Below are 16366 nucleotides of genomic sequence, written 5' to 3'. Positions count from 1 at the left end.
GTCAAGGCTATGGTTTTTCCTGTAGTCATGTATGGATGTGAGAGTTGGACTGTGAAGAAGGCTGAGCGCCGAAGAATTGATGCTTTTGAACTGTGGTGTTGGAGAAGACTCTTGAGAGTCCCTTGGACTGCAAGGAGATCCAACCAGTTCATTCTGAAGGAGATCAGCCCTGGGATTTCTTTGGAAGGAATGCTGCTAAAGCTCAAACTCCAGTACTTTGGCCACCTCATGCGAAGAGTTGACTCACTGGAAAAGACTCTGATGCTGGGAGGGATTGGGGGCAGGAGGAGAAGGGGACGACAGAGGATGAGATGACTGGATGGCATCACTGACTCAATGGACATGAGTCTCAGTGAACTCCAGGAGTTGGTGATGGACAGGGAGGCCTGGCATGCTGCGATTCATGGGGTCGCAAAGAGTCAGACACGACTGAGCCACTGAACTGAACCCCCCAAAAAAACCTCCTCGTATATTTGAATTGTCATATAAAGTTATTCAAAAATGGATTTAAATAGTTGCAAAGAATTCCTGAATTTTTATATTTTTAAATAGAATTTCCTAACTTTATCCACTGGAATCCAACTACCATAAATTTATATAAATTTAAATAATGATATTTTATTGTTGATACAATCCACTGTTTTTTAAATGAAAAAACTTTTCTTTAATAGCCAATAATTTCATACCTTTACTTCTTTCCCATCAAGTCACCCAGTGAAGTGACGTCATCTACCCAACATCTGAACTGACTTGAAAATTTGAGGGCAATGAAAAAGAAACACTTGGTCTCCAAATTCCATTCTACTGATAGTTTGCACAAAACATTTTATTCTAATGTAAAGTCTTCTGTTAACCCTCTATCATGTGTTTCTGCAAAAATATCTATATAAATTAAAACTTTAAATTTCTCTGGTTACTCTTCTGCATTGAGCTATCAATACAATTATTAGTAGCACATAATTGACTAGAACAAAATAAATATATTACAAATTTTGATAAACACAATAAAGTAAAAACTGTAATGGAAAAGCATCTTATAATGAAACAAGTCCATGGATTACTATAACTTACTACTGAAATGAGTTGGCACTGAGCATTAATGGTACTCCTATTTTCTTTTGTACAGAAGTAAAGCACTGAAAGGGCTTCCCAGATGGCGCCAGTGGTATAGAAGCTGCCTGCCAGTGCAGGAGAAAACAAGAGACGAGGGTTTGCTTGCTGGGTCGGAAGATCCCCTGGAGTAGGAAATGGCAACCCACTCCTGCATTTTTGCCTGGGAAATCCCATAGACAGAGGAGCCTGGCGGGCTACAGTCCACGGGGTCAGAGTCGGAAGAGACTGAGCACAGACGCAAAGCACTGAAAATCCTGCTAAAATATGCAAGAGGACTGAACTGGAAGGAGGTTTGTTACAGTAACGTCACTCAAATCTTCACACTCCTGCCATGGTACACAGCAAAAAAAAAAACAAACAGAATGATCTAATATCAAATATTATTTTTAAGGATCTATAAGCTAATGAATCGATTAGGTCTCCTGAAAGCAAAAACTGGACTGGCAAAAGGAACTGTAAGCCAGGTCACAGAGCATTCATTTTCTCAGTTTCCTGGATAGAGGCCAAAGACTTTACCATAACCTCTCAAGTTAATCACACCTGCTATTGTTTCACTTATCGGAACTTTGCTTAACCTCTAAAACTCAGAAAGGATGGAAACAAATCAAATCTTGTTAACTTCATTATACCTGTGATAAAAGAATACTATTTGGCAAAATTATTTCATCTTACAATGTGCTTTCAATACATTTTCATCAAAACACTGAAGCTACACATTTAGCTGATTCAATTTATGGAAAAGTCTGCACTATAACTAGAATGGGACTTAATTATTAAATCAGTATCCTACATATCTTATCAAATCTTGATTATCTTATTATCATTAATCAAGTAAGTCAAACACATTCTCCATACAAAACAACCTGACTTCATTTTTAAATTCTAATAAAAGTGTTAACATTTCAAGGAGGCCTATATTACAGAATACATTTTGTAAGATAGATTACTTAAAGTAATTAAACAAGTATTTAAATTATATACATCTAGTAATTTAAAACAGATAAAAGATGGATCAATATGTTGCTTCTCATTAACTTATCTTTAATAATAAAATTTAATGTGTAACTAAACTAGAAATTATTTACAAAACAAGGAGTATGATGAAGAAATGGTATTCCGTGGGTTAACATGTATATTAAATTGGTATATTAAGCTTTCTTTTAATAATTACATACGAATGAGAAAAAAGTCCATTAACCTTTTAAAATCAAGATCTGACTTTTCCTACATATTTAATGAAAGAGTACAGCCATCCCTTGGTACATGTGGGGTTAGAGAACCCCCCCCCCATACCAAACTCTGAGGATGCTCAATTTGCTAATTATTAGAGAAATGTAGGAAAGATATGACAAACCTAGACAGTGTGTTAAAAAGCAAAGACCTCACTTTGCCGACAAAGGTCTATACATAGTCAAGGATATGGTCTTTCCAGTACTCATGGATGGTTGTGAGAGCTGGACTACAGAGAAAGCTGAGTGCCAAAAAATCGATGCTTTTGAACTGTGGTGTTGGAGAAGACTCCTTGGACTGCAAGGAGATCAAACCAGTCAAGCCTAAAGGAAATCAACTCTGAATGTTCACTGGAAGGACTGAAGCTGAAGCTCCAATACTTTGGCCACCTGAAGTGAAGAACTGACTGTTGGAAAAGACTCTGATGCTGGGAAAGACTAAAGGCAGAAGGAGAAGAGGGCGACAGAGGATAGGATAGTTGGATGGCATCACCGATGCAAAGGACATGAAACCTGAGCAAACTCCAGGAGATGGTGATAGACAAGGAAGCCTGGTGTGCTGCAGTCCACAGTCATGAAGAGCTGGACATGACTTGGCTACTGAACAACCACCACCATCTCACACTGGTCAGAATGGACACTGCTAAAAAGTCTACAAATAACAAATGCTGGAGGGTATGTGGAGAAAAGGGAACCTTCCTACACCACTGGTGGGAATGTAAGTTGGTGCAGCCCCAATAGAAAACAGTATAGAGGTTCCTCAGAAAACTAAAAATAGCTACCATACGATCCAGAAATTCCACTCCTGGGCATAAATCCAGACAAAACTATAATTCACAAAGATACATGCACTCCTACGTTCACAGCATGAAGCTATAATTTGATCCACAGATTTCTGATCATAGCACTATTCAAAACAACCAAGACATGGAAACAACCTAAATGTCCATCAACAGTTGAATGGATACATAAACACAATGGAACACTACTGACTCATAAAAAAGAAAAAAATAATGCCATTTGCAGAAACATGGATGGACACAGAGATTATCATACGAAGTGAACTAAGTCAGAAAGAGAAAGACATATCGTTACGACATCACTTGTATGTGGAACCTAAAATGACACAGATGAATCTATCTATGAAGCAGGAACAGATTCACCGACACAGAACACAGACTTGTGACTGTCAGCGGGAGGAGAGGAGGGGAGGCATGGACTGGGAATTTGGGGGTTAGTAAATGCAAACTATCATGTACAGAATGGATAAACAAGATCTTCCTGTACAGCACAGGAAACTGTAAGTCAATGTACAGGGATAAACCATAATGTAACAAATATCAAAAAGAATGTATACACATGTATAACTGAGTCACTCTGCTGTAGAGCAGAAATTAACATTACACTGGACATCAATTATATTTCTATTTTAAAAAGTAGATTTCAGCTACCTTATTCAATAAAGATTCAATAAGGAGAGAAAACGGCATAAAATTTTTATCTGTGCATTTAGCCACTATATCCTTAAAAAAAAAAAAAAAAAATTCCCATTTTCCTGCTTTGGCTGTTTGAAAGTACTTTGCCTTCCAATGAATGCCTTGTCCTAGGGATGAGTATTAAGAATAAAACAGAATTGTTTCTATTTTCCAGCCTGGAAACCTATAATTTGATAACTACAATTAACAATTAAACAGAAGTTCTATATTAAGAAACCTTAGCTTAAATCACACCATTAGTCTGTCAACAAGAAAGTGAAAAATAAAAATATGGAAACAAAAAATGGGAATGTAGAAGAGCACATATTTCAATGACTATGAGGCTGAAAATGTTAACACTTCATATTGAATGACCCGAAAATTCTCATTGCTTTACGGCAGAATAAAAACAAATCAACGATATTTCTGACAGGAATATCAGGGAGTTGAAGTTAAAGATATCTCCTGTGCCTGCAAAAATGAAGAAAGGGCTAGAAGGATTATGTGGGTGAAGGAAGCCCGCCCATAGGCTCCTAGGGAACGTCTGTCCAATCAGTGAGGAGCTGAATGTGGACTCGGCCAATGGAAAGCTTTGAGTCCAGGAACCAATAGACTCCGCCTCTCTGTAAATGCTGAACGTGGATTAGTTATGTTTTATAAACTCTCATATAGCTCTGATGATCTATTACGTGGAGAACTATGGACCCTGGTTATTTATCCATGGAAGCTCACATTTTTGGAGTCCTGTTGAATCTGTGTAATGGAGAACTCACTAAGCTGCCAGAAACCTCTTTTGCAGGGCTTAGCAAAGTCAGGACTGAGGGGGTGTTTGCTGTATTTCACCTCCAAGATGAAACAACCCTACTCCAGACCCTGAATGAGTGGTTAGTCAGCCCTTGATCTAAAGCTTTTCCTCCCACTTCTCTGAGTTTTCTCGAAATGTTAGCAAATAAGCCAGGTTCTGAATGTTTCCTCTGCTCTGACAAGGCGTTGGTACCTTTTACACCTGCAAGCTTAGTCACCACACAATCTAATACTGGAAAACTGTTCCCCTGGTGATCCTAGGCAGGCAAGTGGCTACGGGGGTGCTCACTGTAAATGCTAACTGGTGATTATAGGAAAATCCTGCCAGTAATGAATATTCTGCACTCAGGAGAGAACTGGTAACACAAGCATTCATTCAGCCAAGTACATATTTAAACTGGCTGGGGAAAATCTCCACTCAGAAACACTAGACTTTCATTTCCTATTTTGTGGGTGTTGTCTCACTGGAAAACATCAATGTGCAGATTTCCAAGACGAAAACTCTTTTCATCTGTTCTCAACACTCAGTGTTCAGGCCACCTTTAGCATCTCTTGCCACATCACTTTAATAATCTCTGACCTGATTTTCCAATCTCCCTTTGCATTCCTGCCTAATCTACCCTCCACAGTCATCAGTGTAATCTCATACTGAGTCATTTTGAGTCCAGTGGAGCCAAACAAGGCCTAGTTTTGACTCTGAGCAAGATTCTTAATCTCTCCATGCCTGTTTCTCCATCCGAAAAAAAATGCAAATAATAATAAGACTGCTGTGAGGATTAAATAACATGTATAAAGTGCTGAAAACCGTGACTGGACAATTATGTCACTCATGTGTGGAAGAACCTTCCAGGCTCTCCCACCGTCCATGCCAACCGTCATGCTATTCTTTGTATCTGAAATATCTTTATTTTTGAGCCAGACAGAAGAAAGTCCTAATCATGTTTTTCTGCGATGTCTTTTTCAACCTTCATAAATTATAGTACTTGCAACTTTCACTCCTCCTCCCCCCAACTTCTTCCTAACACTGCATTCGTGTCTGTCTAGATCGTCTTAGCATGTTGTCTTTATTAAGATTCTCTTGTCTTTATTTGAAAATACTTCTGAATAGTCCCATAGCACTTCATAGCTCTCTCCTAGGGAACTTCCACACACTGCATTTGTTATTTGTACAGTCTCATTCTCCCTACTAATGATTTTTTAAAAGAAAAAATAGCAATAAAGGCGAGTGTTAAGTTTTAATCCACATGTAGGGGTAATTTCTTGACATTCGGTATCCTAATCACAAATATACACTCCAGGCTTCATCAGGTGACAGAAGATTCTAATCAAAAATGCACACTCCAGAGGGAGGGGACATATGCACACCAATGATTAATTCATGCTGATGTATGACAGAAATCAAACCAATACTGTAACCATCAATTAAAAATAAATAATTATTTTTAAAACCCACGCTCTAGAGTAGGGATTCTTAACCCTGATAGAATGAATGGGCATCTGCAAAAATGGTTGGGGGAAAAAGTTACGCTTTCATGTTTTACTATCTAACAGCAATTTAGCCATTACCCTCAGTTATTAATATAGGCAATAAATTACAGAATTAGCAGTGATTTTGTCACCAACAAACATTACAGCTATTTTATCAATACAACTGTTGTATTTATATTCATCACAACTTTGAAATGAATTATTCCCAACACTAGATCTTCATAGTCAATACAGTAATAAAGAAGCACATATTACTGCACTACATGTCTTTAAAAATATTCTGGAAACTGTATTTCATTATACTTGGCTTCTTTTGTAATCCTTTGCATTTTATGCTTTTGAAAGATTATGCTGAGAAAGGTCTACAGACTTTATCAGATAGCCAAACGGGTTCATGCAAAAACAGGTCCGGCTATCTTTTCTTCTGAACAACACTCCAGGGTTCATTAATCAGCACACAGAATGTCAGAAATAATTTTTAACTAGTAAAATGTGCCACGTTAAAACTCTGCACACTGACTAGAAATCTCACACAGGTACCTCCATTCTTGAGAGAGAAAATTTAAGGCCCTAGCAACCCTGGCATCTTGTGCCATTAGTCTGGGGTTCTCTGCTTAGGACTCTAGGCAGACCTGAATTCAGACTCTGCCACGTAATTCTAACAGAGGGTCCTGAATCCTGCTCCAATGGTCTCATGGGAAGCTTTCGGGCAAGGCATCTGTCTGAGAGCTGTGACTTCACAGAGCTCACAGGAACAGGCTGTGTGACTAACGCTGAGCCTGCTAATACCTTTGAGAGGGAATCCGTCAGATCATCATGGCTGATATACTGTGTGTGTGTGCACGCATGTGTTCATCAGAACTTCGTGGCTGACATAGTGTGTGTGTGAGAGAGAGAGAGAGACAGCATTCGTCAGATCATCATGGCTGACATACCATGTGTGTGTGTGTGTGTGTGTGTGTGTTCATCAGAACTTCATGGCTGACATACTGTGTGTGTGTCTGTGTGCACACACTCAGTCACTTAGCTGTGCTCGCCTCTGTGTGACCCCATAGACTAGCCCATCAGGCTCCTCTGTCCATGGGATTTCCCAGGCAGGAATACTAGAGTTGGCTGCCTTGCCCTCCTCCAGGGGATCTTCCTGATCCATGAATCAAACCCACGTGTCCTGCATTGGGAGGTGGATTCTTCACCACTGTGCCACCTGGGAAAGCCCCAAGCTCTCATCGTTGAAGGTTGCTAATGTCTGATTATAAATGACCCAAATGTCTTAGACCAGTTTGTAATACCCGTGATAGACTAAGACATTCCATGAAGCCTGGGACCAAATTTCCTTTTATGCATCATCGTTTTCTAAGGGTCAGTACTATACTGACACACTTACAGGGCATTCAGCAAATTGTTGTTGAATGCATTAACAAATGTAATATCCTAGCTGTGTATGTGTTTCCTGAACTCCACAATGTAATTCCTTTAAAAGAATAAAAAAAAAAAGCAAGTCTGGACTTCCCTGGTGGTCCAGTGGCTAAGACTCTAAGCTCCCTGGTCAGGGACCTAGATCCCACATGACACAACTAAGAGGCAGCTTAGCCAAGTATATACACTTGTAGAAAAGCTATGACAAACCCAGACAGCATATTAAAAAGCAGAGACATCACTTTGCCAACAAAGGTCCGTCTAGTCAAAGCCATGGTTTTTCCAGTAGTCATGTATGGATGTAAGAGATGGACCATAAAGAAGGCTGAGCATCAAAGAATTGATGCTTTCGAACTGTGGTGCTAGAGAACTCTTGAGAGTCCCTTGGACTGCTAGGAGATCAAACCAGTCAATCCTAAAGGAAATCAACACTGAATATTCACTGGAGGGACTGACGCTGAAGTTCCAATACTTTGGCCACCTGATGCAAAGAGCTGACTCACTGGAAAAGACCCTGATGCTGGAAAAGATTGAAGGCAAGAGGAGAAGCGGGCAGCAGGAGATGAGATGACTGAATGGCATCACCGACTCAATGGATCATGAGTTTGAGCAAACTCTGGAAGATAGTGAAGGACAGGGAAGCCTGGCATGCTGCAGTCCAAGGGGTCACAAAGAGTCAGACAGAACCTGGTGACTGAACAACGTAACAAAATATTAAAAAAAAAAAAAAAAAGAGCAGGTCATACTTATCTTTCCCTTCTAAGGCACCTTGCCAGGGTACCATATATTAGATACCAACCAATAATTGTTGAATGCCCACAGTTTTGCTCTAATCTGAATTTACCAACTATATTTTTCTTTTTTTTACTTTTCCAAAAGCAATTACATTTTTCAAACGTCTAAAGATCAAGAAGACTCTTCGGTGAAATCCTACAAAGCAGTAAGAAGCAGTGAGTATAGGTGGCTTTGGAGAGATGAGCTCATGCAGACCTGAGTTCAAATCCTAGTTCTGCCACTTACTATGTGATATAACAACTTCCTGCCTCATTCCTCTTCTGAAAAATCTGAGATAATCATGGTGCCTATATTTTCTGTTTTAAGTGCTTTTACTGAACTTGTAGGTAAAATCCCTGGCAAAGGATCCAACACACTCTAAGAAATAATAATGCCTATAAATGCTATTTATCGTCAATGAGAAGATCCCAGAACTAAATTCTCTGTTCACTTCTTGTATTTCCAAGAACACTATCCTAGCTGTCTCTGCATTATTTACACCTTCTAAGTGTTCAAAGACCTTGACCACGAAGTTGCTTTGACTATGATAATAATAGCTCTTTGCTCAGAACAAGGAAACCAACTCTGAGCAATATTATGCAAATTGATGCTCTTTAGAGGAAACCCACAGTGCCTGAAATAAACATCTTGTACTTGCTATCTGGAGGGTTAATAAACCACACTTACAGCTATAGCTTAAGTCACCTAAGATAACTGCCAATTATCACTGCCAATTAAGAAGCAAAAGGGCATGATTTGTTATTGCTGTTGTTAGCCTGGGCTTCAGGCTTGCAGACGGTAAAGAATCCGCCTGCAATGTGGAAGACCTGGGTTCGACCACTGGGTTGGGAAGATCCCCTGGAGGAGGGCATGGTTATTAGTCTAACTTGGCCAATAAGTATGCACCAATGTTGCTTGGGAAAAAATTACTTAAAATATGATGTGTTTCAATGAATAAAATTTTTATAATGAAAAATGATCAGAACAAACAAATCAATGAATAATAGCACTTACCATCTACCAAGTACCTAACCATGTAGCAGGCATTCAACATAAATAACTCATTTATGCCAATAGCGATCTGACAAGATCTGTATAATGGTGTCCTCACCTCGATTTTACAGAAAAGGAAACTGAAGCTCAGGGAAGTCATGAAAACTCCCAAAGGCACACCACTGGTAATGGGAAATCCAGAATGCCAACCTTAGCCTGAGTCGTTCTCCTCTGATGCCCTTCAACCAACTCTTGCCTTCTCCTACCCTTACAAGCAGTGACGACGGCTAATTCCACCGATAGCAGCTCAGTCCTAGATCCTATTTAATGCTTCTGAGGTGGACAGAATTAAAAATTAATCCCCACTGTGAAGAACAGACCTAACCTGTTCCTAATTTTTAAATTCAGAGTCAGGTTAAAATACAACAGACCAACCGTAATGTAACACAGAGAACTCGTTTACTATACAGACCAAGGACACACAAAAAGGATGTTCTTAGCGTGGATTCCTCAGAGACCAAAGCCTCAGGCGTGTCATGGATTGCGGCCCCAGGGAAGAGGCGGCAGGGGAGTGACGCGTGAGGTGTCAGGCTGTGTCCACGTCAAGCTGGTCTGGGTCCAGTTTGAGTTGGCAGCAGCCAGGGGTGAAGAGTGATTAAAGGCTCTGGGGAGAGTGAGGCCAAGAGGTTCTGAAGCGGCATAGAAGAGGTGTGTGATACAGAGGATAAAGATGAAATCAACATCAGAAAACTTAAGGAAAGCCTGTGGAAATGGCAAGGCACAAAGTCCAAGTTCAGCGCCAAGGTCTGACTCAACCAGTCTCTGTCCCAACACCCTACTTTTAAGCATCCTTCCTGATATGAGCAGATAAAAAGACGAGCGCATGTGCTCAGTCCTATTAAATCTAACTTTCAGAGAAAGGACATTCATACAATAGGGTTTTCCTGTACCACTTACATAACTTAATTAGAATGACTCATGCATAATTATACCAAATGTATATTCAATGTCTGGTTCCTCCCATTACATGGCAGTTTCCAAGCCCCTGAAGAACATAGCAGATTGCAAGGGCGGCTGACTAGACTAGTGACTAAGTGGAAGTAAAAACTGAACAAAGATCTTGCTTACATATGGGGTTTCTGTTGTGGTAACATCTGATGAGAATAAAGTTGAGCAAGGAAGTCTGTGACACATGACCAAAACACCAAGTCGCCCAGTTTTCTACATAGAGGGATATGTTAAGTCTGGCAAAACAATACAGTGCAATTATAAGCTACTATGTACCGATTCTCATGGTGGTTTTCATTTCATAGGGTAAAATTTATTTTTTAAAACATTCAAAGGGATAAACAAGGTTCTACTGTATAGCACAGTGTGTGTGTGTGTGTGTGTGTGTGTGTGCTGTCATAAGCCATAATGGAAAAGAATATGAAAAAGAATGTGTGTATATACACACACACACACACATATAACTGAGTCATTTTGCTGTACAGCAGTAATTAACATATAGTAATTCAACTACACTTCAATAAAAAATAAATTTTTACAAAACAATCATTATTTAAGTGTTCATTTCATCTAAAAAATAAAGAGAAAAAGATCTGCTTTAATGCAGGCTTAGATATATGTGAATTATTGCATAAAATTGCTATAAAAATCCCAGTTAGCAAAACAAGGAACTCCAGTAAAAACTGCTTATGCATTACAAAGTCAACTTCCAAAGACCTTCCAGCTACGTAAAAACTGACAGGTATCCTGAAATTTTAATTACTGTACTTATGAGTAAAAATAAAATTAGTCTTGCATTCCTTTTTCCCCTCACAGTGACTACTTTCTGCTGATGTCTGAAATCTTGACAATTATCTATCTTTTTACTTAGGAATATTTTTAAACTTTATTAAAGTTTTTGACATATAAATTTATAATCAAGCAAGCCCACCTTGTTGATAGTAACCAGATATTTGCTTTGTCGAAGATTTCTTGCTTTTTTCAGATCAATTTTTAAAATTTTTTGAAATAGTTATTTACAATGTGTTAGTTTCAGATGTACAACAAAGTGATTCGGTTATCCATATGCAGAAATATACACATTCTTTTTAATACATACTCTTTTCCTGCCTTTTCTATCTCCTTTAAATATTCTGGTAGACACAGGAGTGTCACATAACCCACCCTATGGACAACAGACCTACCCTGGCAGTCTAACACCCAGAGGAGTTCTTTCTTCTTTTTTTTAAGATGTTGATGCAAACCATTCTTAAAGTCTTTTTTTCAGCTGAGAGCCATGTGGGATCTTAGCTCCCTGACCAGGAATCGAACCCACAACCCCTGCATTGGAAGACAAAGTCCTAACCACGGGACCACCAGGGAAGTCTAGGACCTCCTTCTTGAAAGGCAGAGTAGAAACCAAGACAATCATCAGAACCAGCTCCCCTCAGGCAGTGAAAACTGAGGCCAAAGCCCCTCCAATAGTAAGTTAAACTGGTTTAATTACAGTCAAAATCACATCTAATCTTATCTTCTCTGCATATCTCTAGCAGGACTTTCAGAGCCTGTTCCAGTTCTACAGCATTTTATGAGATGTATGCTAAGGACCTTCCTCTCTCCTCTTAGGGCAATAGGACAATATACACGGTGATATAAATTGTGTTTTCGAATCTAAAAATATTGTTGGAGCAGCTTGGAGCCTAATCCTCTGCTACATCCTAACACATACAGACACTCTATCCTACAAATCCTTTATATTGGAAGGGTAATTGGATAGGATTCAATTTCTAAACCAAAGTGATTTAAAAAATAGTTGGCGAGACGAGATAGGTATTTGCAACTAGAGAACAAGAGAGATCCATGTGTCCTAGCTACACATACTGTTCTTTTTGAACAGCTGCCCAACCGATCTGGTCCAGGAATCCCCTGCCCTTGCTATGGCTGCTGGGAATTTCTCTCCATCCTGTCTATCCGCATCTTTCCATGTCACCACAGCAAAACAGTTCCTCTTCTCTACCCATATCTTGCTTTAACTGTTCAATTACTCCAGTGATGTAAGGTGAGGACTCTATGACAAGACAGAGCAAGCCAAAGTGCAGAGAGAAAGGAAAAGGATCCCCTCCTTGCTTCAGGGGACCAGTAAAAGGTGGATGGATGAAAAGACGCAAGTGAGAGAGGGGGTGCCTGCAGGAACCTGCTTTTCCAGGTTGTTCCCCCACAAAGGGAAGCAGGTGAGATTACTTCATGCCCCTCTAACCCCCAAGTAACCCCAGTTTTCTTCTCAACGACTGCTCATGCTTTTAGCCCTCTAGCGTCTGAATCTTGTTTGAAAGTCTCCCCACTAAAATCTCCAGTCAGAACAAAATTCCATCTCAGATCTTCAAATCCTCTTCCCACTGTTTATACAACAAACTCTCTCTACCATGAGTAAGACAACAACCAGAAAGGCTTAATTAATAGAACCAGGGAATCCCTGGCCTCCGACTCCAGAAGATACAGAGTTAAATTTCTTGGCATTCTAAGTTAGAAGTCCAAATTCACAGAATCATTTGCCTAAATGTCTTAGTCAAACAGCATTATACACTTCAGAAATATCACGGGTTCAAAAGACTTTTGCAAGGACCTAGTGTTTCGGAGAAGGCAATGACACCCCACTCCAGTACTCTTGCCTGGAGAATCCCATGGACGGAGGAGCCTGGTAGGCTGCAGTCCATGGGGTTGCTAGGAGTCCGATGCGACTGAGTAACTTCACTTTCACTTTTCATTTTCATGCATTGGAGAAGGAAATGGCAACCCACTCCAGTGTTCTTGCCTGGAGAATCCAAGGGACGGCGGAGCCTGGTGGGCTGCCGTCTACGGGGTTGCACAGAGTCGGACACGACTGAAGCGACTTAGCATAGCATAGCATAGTGTTGATTCATATGATATTGCTTATGATGGAAAAAATAATTATGTTCTAAAATTTTGGTGAGTGCCTTGGACGATTCTGATTGACCTGGGCTAACACATTGTCCTTTAGGATCAGAGATTCTCAAACTTTTTGGTATCAGGACTCTCTTACACTCTTCAACAACTGAGGACCCTAAAATGCTTCTTTTTACATGGGTTATAGCCTAGAGAAAAAAATTTTAATTAGAAATTAAAGCTGAGAAACTCTTAAATATGTTATCAATTCATTTAAAATAGCAAGATTTATTACATAAATAATATATTTAAGAAAAATACTATTCTTAAAAGCAAAAATATATATTTACTGAAGAGGAGCATCATTTTACATTTTGCAAATCAATGTGTTGTGTTATGATAATTTATAAAGTCATATCAACAATTATCGAGTTCACATGGCTAAACAATAAACCAACCATGCGAATTCTCTAACTGTTGATATGACTTTATAAATTATCAAGTGTTCAACGTAACTCATTGATTTGCAAAAATATAAAATGATGCTCTTCAGTAAATATGTTTATATTTATGTATTCTTGTTTTTGAAAATAGCATTATTTTTTTTTCAATTGAGCCTAGTGGGCTACAGTCCCTGGGGTCACAAAGAGTCAGACATGACTGAGTACACACGCAAACAATCAACTAAAGAAAAACTGAGAACATAACATATTCAGTAACAGTACAGAGGTTAAGAGTTTCAAAAAGGCCCCTACCCTGGGGCCCAGGTCGGGAAAGGACATGTTTGGTGACAGAAGCTGGTAAGGATCTACACCAAGGATTACATGGAAAGCTCTACAGGGACCAGGCAGATAAAATAAGTGTTATTTATCCACATCCACTAGCTGGGGACCTAAACAGCTCATGACCTTATGAGGGAGACAGAGCTCAGTGATGCCAGATTTTTAAGTTGTTTAGGACAAACTACAAATTTGAATTTTTATGTGAAACTCTTTGATTTTTAGGTATTGAAACTGCAGGTCAAATAAACATCTATATGTAAATGGAGCCTACAACACCCCCAGTCTGCAACATCTGTATGTCACAAATAACTCTTTAATCTTTGAAAAATTCTTCCCAAGGAAATTTATCCCACAGTATGTGGTGTTGAAGAAGACTCTTGAGAGTCCCTTGGACTGCAAGGAGATCCAACCAGTCCATTATGAAGGAGATCAGCCCTGGGATTTCTTTGGAGGGAATGAAGATGAAGCTGAAACTCCAGTACTTTGGCCACCTCATGCGAAGAGTTGACTCACTGGAAAAGACTCTGATGCTGGGAGGGATTGGGGGCAGGAAGAGAAGGGGATGACAGAGGATGAGATGGCTGGATGGTATCACTGACTCGATGGACGTGAGTCTGAGTGAACTCCGAGAGTTGGTGATGGACAGGGAGGTCTGGCGTGCTGCGATTCATGGGGTCGCAAAGAGTTGGACACAACTGAGCAACTGAACTGACTGATGGTCCTAAGATCCCCAGGAAACAGCATACTTAAGATAGAATCAATGAAACAGAACCGGAGCAGAAGGTTGTTATCAAAGCATGTAAAGCAATACAATGCCGTGAGAGTCAACAGGCGATCGGACCTACTGGACAAGAATCTCTAGAAAGTCTCACCCTGCGTGGTGGGGTGGGTTTGAGATGGCTCATCAGGTCCTACCATTGTCCTGAGAAATACTCTCCATAACATCTAACTCCCAGACTCACAAATCACCTTTCCAACTACTAATTTGGGCTAACATGAGGATAGAGGGCTTTAGAGAACAAGCACCACAGGACTAGAATCAGTCAAGAGACGTTTACGGAGCACTTCTGCCTGCAAAGCACCGCAGGAGGTACAAAGTTTAAGTGATCCCAGTTCCAACAGTGATCCTAGGTCACAGCCTCAAAGGGGAGGGGGACCCAAAATACAAACAAAACAGTGAAACAGTACAAGAATTAGAAAAGAAGGAGGGGCACTTGCCTGGTGGTCCAGTGGGTAGGACTCCATGCTCCCAATGCAGGGGGCCTGGGTTCAATCCCTGGTCCAGGAACTAGATCCCACATACTGCAACTGAGATCCAGCACAGCCAAATAAAAAATAAATATTTTTTTAAAAAAGGATAGCTGCTGCTGCTGCTAAGTCGCTTCAGTCGTGTCTGACTCTGTGTGACCCTGTAGACGGCAGCCCACCAGGCTCCCCCATCCCTGGGATTCTCCAGGCAAGAACACTGGAGTGCGTTGCCATTTTGAACATATAAAAGACGTCTCCCAGACACTGACATTTCTTAATTAGTAGAAATAATAAAGGGTCCAAATTCAAAAGACACATTATAGGATGCACGAGCAAGCTTGAAGGAAGGTTCCAGAAACCAGCTAGAAGGCAATTATGGTCCAAACTAGGGTAACCTCAGAGAGAACAGAAAGGCATGTCAGGGTAAAAATATCTGCAAGAGCTGTTGGTGGGAATGTAAACTAATACAGCCAGTATGGAAGACAGCATGGAGAATCCTTTAAAAACTAAGAATGAAACCACCATATCACCCAGGAATTTGAATTCTAGGCATATACCCTGAAGAAACCAAAAATGAGAAAGACACATGTATCCCACTGTTCATTGCAGCACTATTTACAACAGCTAGAACATGGAAGCAACCTAGATTTCCACCGAAAGATGAATGGATAAAGAAGGTGTGGTACATATACACAATGGAATATTACTCACCCATCAAAAGGAAACACCTCTGAGTCAGTTCTAATGAGGTGGATGAACCTAGAACCTATTATACAGAGTGAAGTAAGTCAGAAAGAGAAAGATAAATATCGTATTCTAGAGATCTCTTCAAGAAAACTAGAGATACCAAGGGAACATTTCATGCAAAGATGGGCTCGATAAAGGACAGAAATGGTATGGACCTAACACAAGCAGAAGATATTAAGAAGAGGTGGCAGGAATACACAGAAGAACTGTACAAAAAAGATCTTCATGACCAAGATAATCACGATGGTGTGATCACTGACCTAGAGCCAGACATCCTGGAATGTGAAGTCAAGTGGACCTTAGGAAGCATCACTACGAACAAAGCTAGTGGAGGTGATGGAATTCCAGTGGAGCTATTCCAAATCCTGAAAGATGCTGCTGTGAAAGTGCTACACTCAATATGCCA

The 16366-nt window shown here is 40.0% G+C and overlaps 1 protein-coding gene across 1 annotated transcript in view; it reads right to left on the bottom strand.

Annotated features, from left to right (window-relative positions):
- KIF13B (kinesin family member 13B) overlaps positions 1–16366 on the bottom strand; it is a 194849-nt gene that overhangs the window by 159941 nt on the left and 18542 nt on the right. The window lies entirely within an intron of this gene.

The sequence above is a fragment of the Bison bison genome, unplaced genomic scaffold, assembly GCF_000754665.1.
Source record: "Bison bison bison isolate TAMUID 2011002044 unplaced genomic scaffold, Bison_UMD1.0 scf7180017864143, whole genome shotgun sequence".
NCBI classification, from domain to species: Eukaryota; Metazoa; Chordata; class Mammalia; order Artiodactyla; family Bovidae; genus Bison; species Bison bison.
The sequence above is the reverse complement of the archived record's forward strand: the minus strand, read 5'-3'. Positions and strand labels throughout refer to the sequence as shown.